The sequence below is a fragment of the Heterodontus francisci genome, chromosome 3 (assembly GCF_036365525.1).
Source record: "Heterodontus francisci isolate sHetFra1 chromosome 3, sHetFra1.hap1, whole genome shotgun sequence".
In the NCBI taxonomy this organism is placed as follows: Eukaryota; Metazoa; Chordata; class Chondrichthyes; order Heterodontiformes; family Heterodontidae; genus Heterodontus; species Heterodontus francisci.
Window position 1 is genome coordinate 30,998,515 of NC_090373.1, and position 9,667 is coordinate 31,008,181.

General features: G+C 43.9%; 1 long non-coding RNA gene across 1 annotated transcript; it reads left to right on the forward strand.

Annotated features, from left to right (window-relative positions):
* The first annotated feature begins 1,609 nt into the window (after nt 1-1,609).
* Nucleotides 1,610-6,524, forward strand: LOC137352108 (uncharacterized). The gene is made up of 4 exons (XR_010969639.1): nt 1,610-1,672; nt 4,943-5,102; nt 5,263-5,423; nt 5,928-6,524. It is a non-coding gene; the product is annotated as an uncharacterized lncRNA (long non-coding RNA).
* The last annotated feature ends 3,143 nt before the right edge of the window (nt 6,525-9,667 follow it).

Sequence of the window (9,667 nt, forward strand, 5' to 3'; positions counted from 1 at the left end):
TTGATATAAATTGTGAACATCTGGGGCCCAAGCACTGATCCTTGTGGTACCCCACTAGTCACAGCCTGCCAATCTGAAAATGACCCATTTATTCCTAATTTCTGTTTTCTGTTCATTATCCAGTTCTCAATCCATGCCAGTATATTTCCCCCATTCAATGTGCTCTGATTTTGTTTACTAACCTCTTGTGTGGGACCTTATCAAAACCTTTCTGAAAATCTAAATATACCACATCCACAAGTTCCCCCTTATCTATTCTGCTAGTTGCATCCTCAAAAAAACTCCCAATAGGTTTTACAAACATGATTTCTTTTTCATAAATCCATGTTGACTCCGCCCAATCCTACCATTATTTTCTACGTGTCCTGTTATCACATCCTTGATTATAGATTCAAGCATTTTCCCTATGATTGATTTAGACTGACAGATCTGTAGTCCCCGTTTTCTCTCCCCCTCCTTTCTTAAATAGTGGGGTTACAATTGCCACCTTCCAATCTGCAGGAACCATTCCAGAGTCTATAGAATTTTGAAAGATGACCACCAATGCATCTACTATCTCTACAGCCACCTCTTTCAACACTCTGGGATGTAGATCATCTGGTCCAGGGGATTTATCTACTTTAAGTCCCATTAATTGCTCTAATACTTTTTTTTTTACAAATATTAATATCTTGCAGTTACTTGTTTACACTAGTCCTTTGATTCTCCATTATTTCTGGGAGGTTTTTAGTATTTTCCTCTGTGAAGACAGGCAAAAAGTATTTCTTTCACTTCTTTGCCATTTCCTTATTTCCCATTATAAATTCTCCTGACTCTGCTTGTAATGGACCCATGTTTGTTTTTGCTAATCTTTTCCTTTTTACATCCCTATAGAAGTTTTTACAATCCGTTTTTATGTTTCTCACTAGATAATTCTCATATTCTATTTCCCCTTTCTTAATGTTTTTCTTGGTCCTTCTTTGCAGAATTCTAAAATGCTCCCAATCCTCAGGCTTACCATTTTTTTGGGCAACTTTATACTCCTCAATTAGATTCAACTTGATCAGACGAGAGAAAATTGTAGACGAAAGGCAGATTTGACTAAGGTCTTTAAAATGATGAAAGGATTAGACTTGATCCATGTGGATAGGCTATTTGAATTCTATAAGTATTGGAGGGTCGGGGAACACATAAAAGTTGCTTTTGCATCGTAGCAGGTTAGATGTCAGGAGATCTTTTCACAAAGGGCTGGCGGCTTTTGGAACAAGTCCATTCATGAGTGCAAACTTGATTCCCTGCAAAGGTTCAAAAAGAAGCTGAATGAGTTCCTAACTGTTGCTGACAGCACAGCATAAAAAAAGGAAGGCGAAGTATTGTGCAATGTTCCTCCCAGTCGCTATATTCTCCTGGACCTTGTTTGACCACCTTTGGTCGGAGAGGAATTTCACATTTTTTTTCCCCCGAATTGACTTCGGACTTTTTCTCTGCATTTCCACATCTCCCATGAGATTTATTGGCTGTTGGCAGAGGGCCAATGAACATTGTGGTGTTATGTTGCATCATGACTGAATGGAAGAGACTCATTGGACCAGCTGCTCTTTTCCTGTCAATTATTTTTGTATGTTTCAAACAACATTTGTGGACATTCAAAGCTGGTAAACTCAACCGCTTCCTGGCTTAATCAGTCATTCAGGTAATTTTACCCCGTCTTTTCTGCAGGCTTAAGGCCAGTGCAATTGTGGTGTAAATGGTGGAATTTCTGGGATAGCAGCTTTGCCCCTCACTATCCTGTCATTTGCAGACATGTATCACTTATGGAGATAGGTACCAAAAAGTTCTCAGAATTTCAGGGCCTGTGGCCTAGAAATCTGATCATTCCCCACTTTGCAGCTGAATTTCTAGGACACAGGGTAAAATTTCCCTGTGATCATTGGGAACCCAATGTCGGGATCATATCGGGTCTCAACATTGTTGCTTGACCTCGGGCTGAATTTTACAGGGGGTGACCAATTATTGGGTCTCCTCCGCGTTCACGGCCCAGTTAGAGTTGGCAGGCACAATCAGGAGGTGGGAGCTAAGATGTGGCGGGCCCCATTTAAAGGGCATCTGTCAGCCATCAACTTAGCTGCAGGTAGACTGGCTCATAACAAAAGTAGAGAGCAATAACGTGGCAGGCAACCATGGAAGGTCAGTCCCACAATTCAACGACACCTCCCTGGAAGTTATGTTCGAGGTGGTGAGAGCCCGGAGGGTGGTGCTGTTCCCAGACAGCAGCAAGAGGAGGCCAGCCAGCCAAACTAAGCAGGCATGGCTGGAGGTTGCTCAAGAGGTAGCTGCAGTGTGGTGAGCAGGATGTGGATCCAGTGCCGGGAGTACCTCAATGACCTTCTGATGTCTGACAATGTGAGTAACATGCAACGCCCAGATGGCAGCCCTGAAGTAGCAGTAGTGTTCGTCCTTTGTAGTCGTAGATGACCATGACATCAACTAGAATTCATTGAGTTACGTTTCAGGTGCAATGTGTTCCAAGATGACTCATCAGTCCAATTTGAGCACAAAAAGATCTGTTGCATGTTGGACTCACATGTATTGTTGGTGCAGAAGAGGTGCTTGCAGCTCTGCAGTTGTGAAGCGCATGTTTCCTGTTGGCCAGTGCAACTCTGTTCATAGCAGGTGGCCCCTTTGCTGATGAAACTACACCACATAGAGCAATACTTTGCAAGGTTCTCCCATGTCTCGGGGCAATATTGAAACTCTTCAGTGAGACCTTCAGGGTGACCTTGAAGTGCTTTATCTGGCCTCCATATGAACGTTTCCCTTCAACTAGCTCACTGTAGAAGAACTTTTTAAACAAATGCTCATCAGGCATTCTGGCAACATATCCTGCCCATCTTATCTGCGCTCTCTTCAGCACAGTGTGGATACTAGGCGTATCGGTCAGGGAGAGAATTTCAGTATTAGGAACCTTGTCTTGCCATCTGATCTTGAGTAATCTCCGCAAGCAGGTCTCGTGAAAGTGGTGTAGCTTATTTGCGGCCTAGAGTAAACTATCCATGTCTCACAAGCATACAAGATGGTGGGAAGGGCAACAACTCTGTATACCTTCACTTTTGTCAAGAGACTAATTCCTCTCCACTCCCAGACAGTTTTTCGTAGCTTGCCAAAGGTAATGCTGGCCTTGGCTATTCTGGCATTGACTTTGTCCTCAATGTGAACTGCTCTGGAGAGGGTGCTGCCAAGGTAGGTAAATTTGTTAACTGTTTCAATCCTTTGACCATTGACTGTAATAGTTGGCTTTATATAACTGCTTTTGTGGGGCAGATTGGTACATGACTTCAGTCTTTTTGCTGGTGATGGTGAGACTGAAGTTATCACATGCAGATGAGAAACAGTCCATGCTATGTTGCATTTCTTGTTCTAAACAGGCATTTACGGCACAGTCATCAGCTAAAGGAAAGCTGCCACAAACCACAGCTCTGGCGTGTCTTTCTTTTCTTTTGGGCCTCCTTATCTCGAGAGACAATGGATACGCGCCTGGAGGTGGTCAGTGGTTTGTGAAGCAGCACCTGGAGTGGCTATAAAGGCCAATTCTGGAGTGACAGGCTCTTCCACAGGTGCTGCAGAGAAATTTGTTTGTTGGGGCTGTTGCACAGTTGCACAGTTGCACAAACCACAGCTCTGGCGTGTAGTATCCTCAAATTGAAGATTTTGCCATCTGCGTTATCTAATGTGAATGACACTTCCGCTAACATAGAATGCTTCAGAAAGCATGGCAAAGAACATTATACTGAACAGGGTAGGAACCAACACACAGTCCCACTTCACTCCATTTGTGACTGGGAAGGTGGCAGAAGACTCTCCACCGTCCAGGACATGAGCTGGCATGCCATTGTGGAATTGCTGTATCATAATGATGAATTTTTCTGGACAGCCAAATTTTGCCATGATCTTCTGTAGGCCCTCACGACTAACTCAGATCAGCAAATGTTGAGCACAAGTTGCAGTACTGCTCTTGGCATTTCTCCAGGAGCTGACATGCAGCAAACACCATGTCAACCATACTACCATCTTTCCTGAAACTGCATTGATTCTGTTGTGGAAGGTCCTGTTCAAGCTGCAGTGTCAAGTGGTTTAGCAGAACTCTTGCAAGTATTTTTCCAGCAATGCACAATAGGGAGACTCCTCAATGGTTGTCACAAATTCAGTGATTTCCCTTCCTTTTGTAAAGGTGGAGAACTGATGCATATTTGAATTCCTGACAAATGGCTTCCCGGTTCCACATTATCTGGAATAGTTTGTTGAGTTTGTCAGTGAGTATTGTGCCTCATGTCTTGTATATTGCATCTGACCCTGGTGCCTTGCCACTCGACAGGCGTCTGATTGCTTTCATGATCTCAGCTTTGTTGGGTGTGTCAGCAAGTGACATATTGACAAGCGGGCAATTACTTCATCATTGATTGTTGAGAGCTGATATAGAACATTGTTACAATTGTTATAAATCTCTCCAGGATTTTGGCTGTAATCAAGGTGGTTCCATCAATGTTGAGATGAGGAGATTGTCGTCAGAGAAATGTTTAGTATCATTTCTGTCTACATGTGATAATATTCCTTCTGTCTTTTTGCTTAGCCAGTGATCCTACATCTCTCTAAGCTTTGATTGGATGATTTTACAGATGTTGTTGAAGGTGGCTTTCTTTGAAGCTGATGAATGGTCATTTTGTGATGAAATGATCAGCACACCTATGAGCAGTAAGGTCTCAAGGCAGAGAATGCCCAAGAGTACTGAGGACATGTGTGTCCAGGTCTGCTCCTATTCAAGGGAAGCGCTTACACCAGTTTCATTTACAGGAGAGATGCAACAAAACTATGGACATTGTATTGCAATAATCATTACTGTGAGTGCACCTTATTATGTGCGGATGGGAAGCATTATGGCCATAATACGCTTATCTTCACCTTTCAGGAGAAAACAGCACACAATGCCAACAAGAGTGATCACACCAGGAATCGAGTGGCCCACCTGACAATAATGACGCCAATGGAGAAGGAGGCCTCTGACATTGACAAGCTGTTCACAGGGTAGGCCATCGCCGAGGTCAAGATGGATGACCAGCAAAAAGAGGGTGAAAGCATCTTGTTGTATCCATGCAAAAAGTTTAGAGCAGCTTTCATCATTTGTGTAGTTGTATCTATTAGATCACAGTTGACAGGCTGCCAGATGTTTGATGAAGCAGCTACTGAGAGATGGGAGGTTACCTAACTGATATCTTCTCTCTCCCACAGTGCTAGTGCCAGAGGAGAAGCAGCTGATTACTGTGGTGGATGCAACAAAGGACGAGATACACCCTGAGGATCTGCCATCACAGGAGTCAAGCGTACTTGCTACAAGTACAGATGCACGTACCTCGGTGGGGCCTCAGAGGCGTTTAGACGGGTGGGATAAGGTAAGCAGCATGTCACATGTGAACAGGAGCAGGTGATGGAGGCAGCAGCAGCTGTGGATAGTCCCCATCAGAGGACGGAGGAAGCTCCAGCCATGCTTACCTGGTTGGAGATGCTGAACCACGGCGATCACATACAAAGCGGGTGCTTGTGGAGCAACAAAGGGAAATGTGTGGCCATCTGTCAGAGTTTCCTGACACAATTAATTAATTACACTTGGAAGACAAACACGAAACAACTGGGAGACTATGTTTAGAAAGTTGAAATGGGCTAATTGGGACAACTTTTGTAAGATTTTAAGCCAAAAATGTTTTGATGGAACTTGTTGCTGTAGTCTTATCATTTTAGAAAAATTGTGTATATAAAATATATATCGGAAAAAAACTTAGTTTTTTTTTCAATTTCTATTTTTTGCATTGTAATGAAACGCATTTCGGGAATGGTGTTTCAGTTCACCAGGGGCAGAGTTATCACGGTCCTGTGTTATTTTGTTTCTTTCTCCTCAGAAATATTGCGGTGCGCCTTTAAGAGTGTAAAGAGATCAATGCATCTTTAAGAACTCACCGGAGACAGTGAGCCAAGGTGCATTCTGCTTGCCAAAAACAGCCACACAGAGAGGGAGAACACGAGATTCAATGTAGCAGTTTTGACTTTGAAAACTAGATGGCAAAAAACTGGTTTGGACAGAGACAGACTGTTCCAGCAATTGAAGGAAGTCAGTTGAGAGCTCTCTGAGAAACAATTTAAACTGAATGGGAACGAGATGTGTTATTCCTCTCTCAAGAAGATTCTACAGAGCAACAAGATGAATCAATTCCCTAAGAAAAATAAGAAAAGATTTTCTCTCTTAACAAAGTATTAGTATTGATGTGTTTATCACTAAAGGGACAGTTTATGCTACAACTGCCGAACTGAATTGTTGAATTCCTATCCTTGGAAGATGTTTCATCAGACCTTGAAAGACTGAAGGAGAACTTTGACTGTGTTATATTGGAAAACTACATTCATCAGGAATGTAACTTGCAAAGACTTTTTAAATTTTTTTTTCAGGCAGCTAATTAAAAACCAAATTACTGTGAGTTTGAGTATATGTGTGCGAATGCGGGAGTTAGGTTTTTAAATAAGAAGTTATAAGGTCTTTAGATATTGTGTTTTAAGATTTTAGTTTTTTTAAAGAAATAGTTGATTTGTTGATATCTAAAGATACCTTGTTAGGTTCACTTCATTCGGGGGTTACTAGATTGTTCAATTTGGCTTCTTTTTTCTTCGATTTGAAAAACTTAAAGAAATATGCTGCGATCTGTGGAGTGACAGGACTGAATTGACAGTGCGTTGCTCCCACTGCGATCAGAATCATATATTTTGATTGGGAGCTTTGTCCTGAGTGGTCGTAACAATGGATAATATTTGTAGCGATAATCATATAATTATAAGGACTGATTCATTGAAAACTTAACCTGTTCATGATTTATTCAGAAAAAGTTACATCTGAGGTGGGAAGGCATGGTGAAGAAACCCATTGTACACACAGGATGTTATCAGATTGGTAGAAAACTCATTAGGAATAAGACAAAAATACTTTTGTCGCTGTGCCTGAACAGATAAGTACCGGTCAAAGGAAATCCTGTTGACTTTTTCCTCCATCAATCAGTGAAATGTCTCTCACTTAGTGACTCAGTGGAGGCCAGCCTTACTCTATGAAAAACTGAGAGCATGAGTGCACGTGCTGCAGCTCTGGGACACAGCATGTACATATACCAGCTCGAGAAACAGCATCTCATTTACCCATTAGGCACGCTACAGCCTGCTGGACTGAACATTGAGTTCAATAATTTCAGAGCATGATGGGCCCCCCTTTTTATTTTTATTATTCACTGACCGGAAACGTTAACTCTGCTTCTCTCTCCACAGATGCTGCCAGACCTGCTGAGTATATCCAGCATTTCTTGTTCTGATTATGTACATATACCTGTCTGCCTACCTGTGTGAAAAATTATAATTCTGGTTTAAATTCATGAGAGAGTGAGCTATCAGAAGTATCTGTGACTGTGAGGGAGGTTAGATTCCATGGGACAATCCATAGTGTGCCAGATTTGTTTTTTGCCACTTCTGTCTTGTTCCCAGGATGGTGAGACTGTCCTAAGAAGAGAGATGGGGGAAACTGGGCCTGTATTCTCCAGAGTTTCAAAGAATGAGAGGTGATCTCATTGAAACCTACAAAATATTTAAAGAGATGGACAGGGTAGATGCAGGTGAGATGTTTCCCCTGGTTGGGGAGTCCAGTACCAGGGGACACAATTTCAAAATAAGGGGGAAGACACTTAGTTTAGAGATACAGCACTGAAACAGGCCCTTTGGCCCACTGAGTCTGTGCCGACCATCAACCACCCATTTCTACTAATCCTATATTCCTACCACATCCCCACCTATCCCTATATATTTCCCTACCACCTACCTATACTAGGGGCAATTTGTAATGGCCAATTAACCTATCAACCTGCAAGTCTTTGGCGTGTGGGAGGAAACCCACGCAGACACAGGGAGAACTTACAAACTCCGCACAGGCAGTACCCAGAATCGAACCCGGGTCCCTGGAGCTGTGAGGCTGCGGTGCTAACCACTGCGCCACTGTGCCGCTTAGGACAGAGATGAGGAGAAATATCTTTACTCAGAGGGTTGTGAATCTTTAGAATTCTCTACCTCAGAGGGCTGTGGAAGCTTAATCATTGAGTATGCTTAAAGCAGAGATTGACAGATTTTAAAATACCATAAAGGAATATGGGGATAGTTGGGAAAAAGGCATTGAAGTGGATGATTAGCCATGATCATATTGAATGGCGGAGCAGGCTTGATGGGCTGAATGGCCTAGTCCTGCTCCTATATTCCTATTTTCCAGTGCGGACCCTTGACAGAGAATGGAGGAGTCCATTCAAGACATGAACACCGCAATATCTCGGGCATATGAGCACATAAGCTCCTCCATTGAAAGAGAGTGACCAACCTCATGGAGAGTCATATGTGGCAGTCCACTGAGTGGATGCAGGAGCAGTGCTCATTCTGCAGCATTGATCAGTCAGTTGAAGTGATGGCACATAGATGCATGGACAGGTAGCCAGGTGCTCTCCCGTGCATGGCCATGATAGGGCTGAGGCAGGCAGGGATGCTGTCGATGGGGTCATTCCTCAAGGCCCACCCCGTTGACCCCTCTGGCTGAAACACAATGTCTCAAACCATTACCGAGGCTGCGCCTGCACATGGGCACCACGACCCCAAGGACGGGTGCCACAGGCATCTCAGCCACCAGGATCAACAACCGAGCAAGCTGCCTCCACTTCTGCTTCAGCTACAGGGGTGGCACCCCCATAGAATTTCCCATAAGAGGACAGAGAAACAACAGTAGCATTGCTTTGGGTGCTGTTCATAACACATCTGTCGTAAGCATGTACTTCATTGGAATAAAGTGGCTTATGTTTGTTCCCTGATATATGTTGTGTCATTATTGTTGGAATATTGCAACACCAGCATAAGATGCTGCCTGTGTGAGACATCTGTGAGTGGCCTGGGTCACAGTGTGGCTGGTGGAAAGTACTGTAAAGAGGTAATGCATCCCAGCAGACGTATCAGTGTTGTTGGCCTCTTGGTAGCACCCGCAGCGGCTGAGAGAGGTGTCCAGATGGGGCAATTACACTCCAGGATCTACCGTCCTCAGGGGAAGCGTGCCTGAAATCTGTCTTAAAATCTGTCAATCTCTGCTTTAAACATAATCAGTGACTGAGCTTCCACAGACCTCTGGGGGAGGGAATTCTCCTCAGGGGAAGCATGCCTGGCTCAGGGCTTCCCTGACATCCTGGTCTATGTGTTGCTGCCTCAGCAGGAACACACGCAGGACAATCGTCCTCACAACTTCCTCCTCCAATGTGATGAGGTGGAACAATCTTCCACGTGTTCCTTACCAGTTCCACATTTCTCGGCAGGGCCATGCTGCGTAGAGTATAAGAGACCACCACAATGTGGGAAAACCTTGAAAGGGTGAAGTGGAGGGCACCCCGACCAGCCAAGGCACCGGAACCGCATCTCTGGAGACTGATGGCCTGCTCAATGATGGCCCTTGTGGTGATATGGCAGCAGTTGTATTGCTCCTGCACCTCTGTTGTACGTTTCTGCACAGGTGGCAGCAGCCATTTCCTCAATTTTGTCAGCCAGCAGAGATCCACGGAGGCTTTCCAGTGACATGAACAGCTGAGGC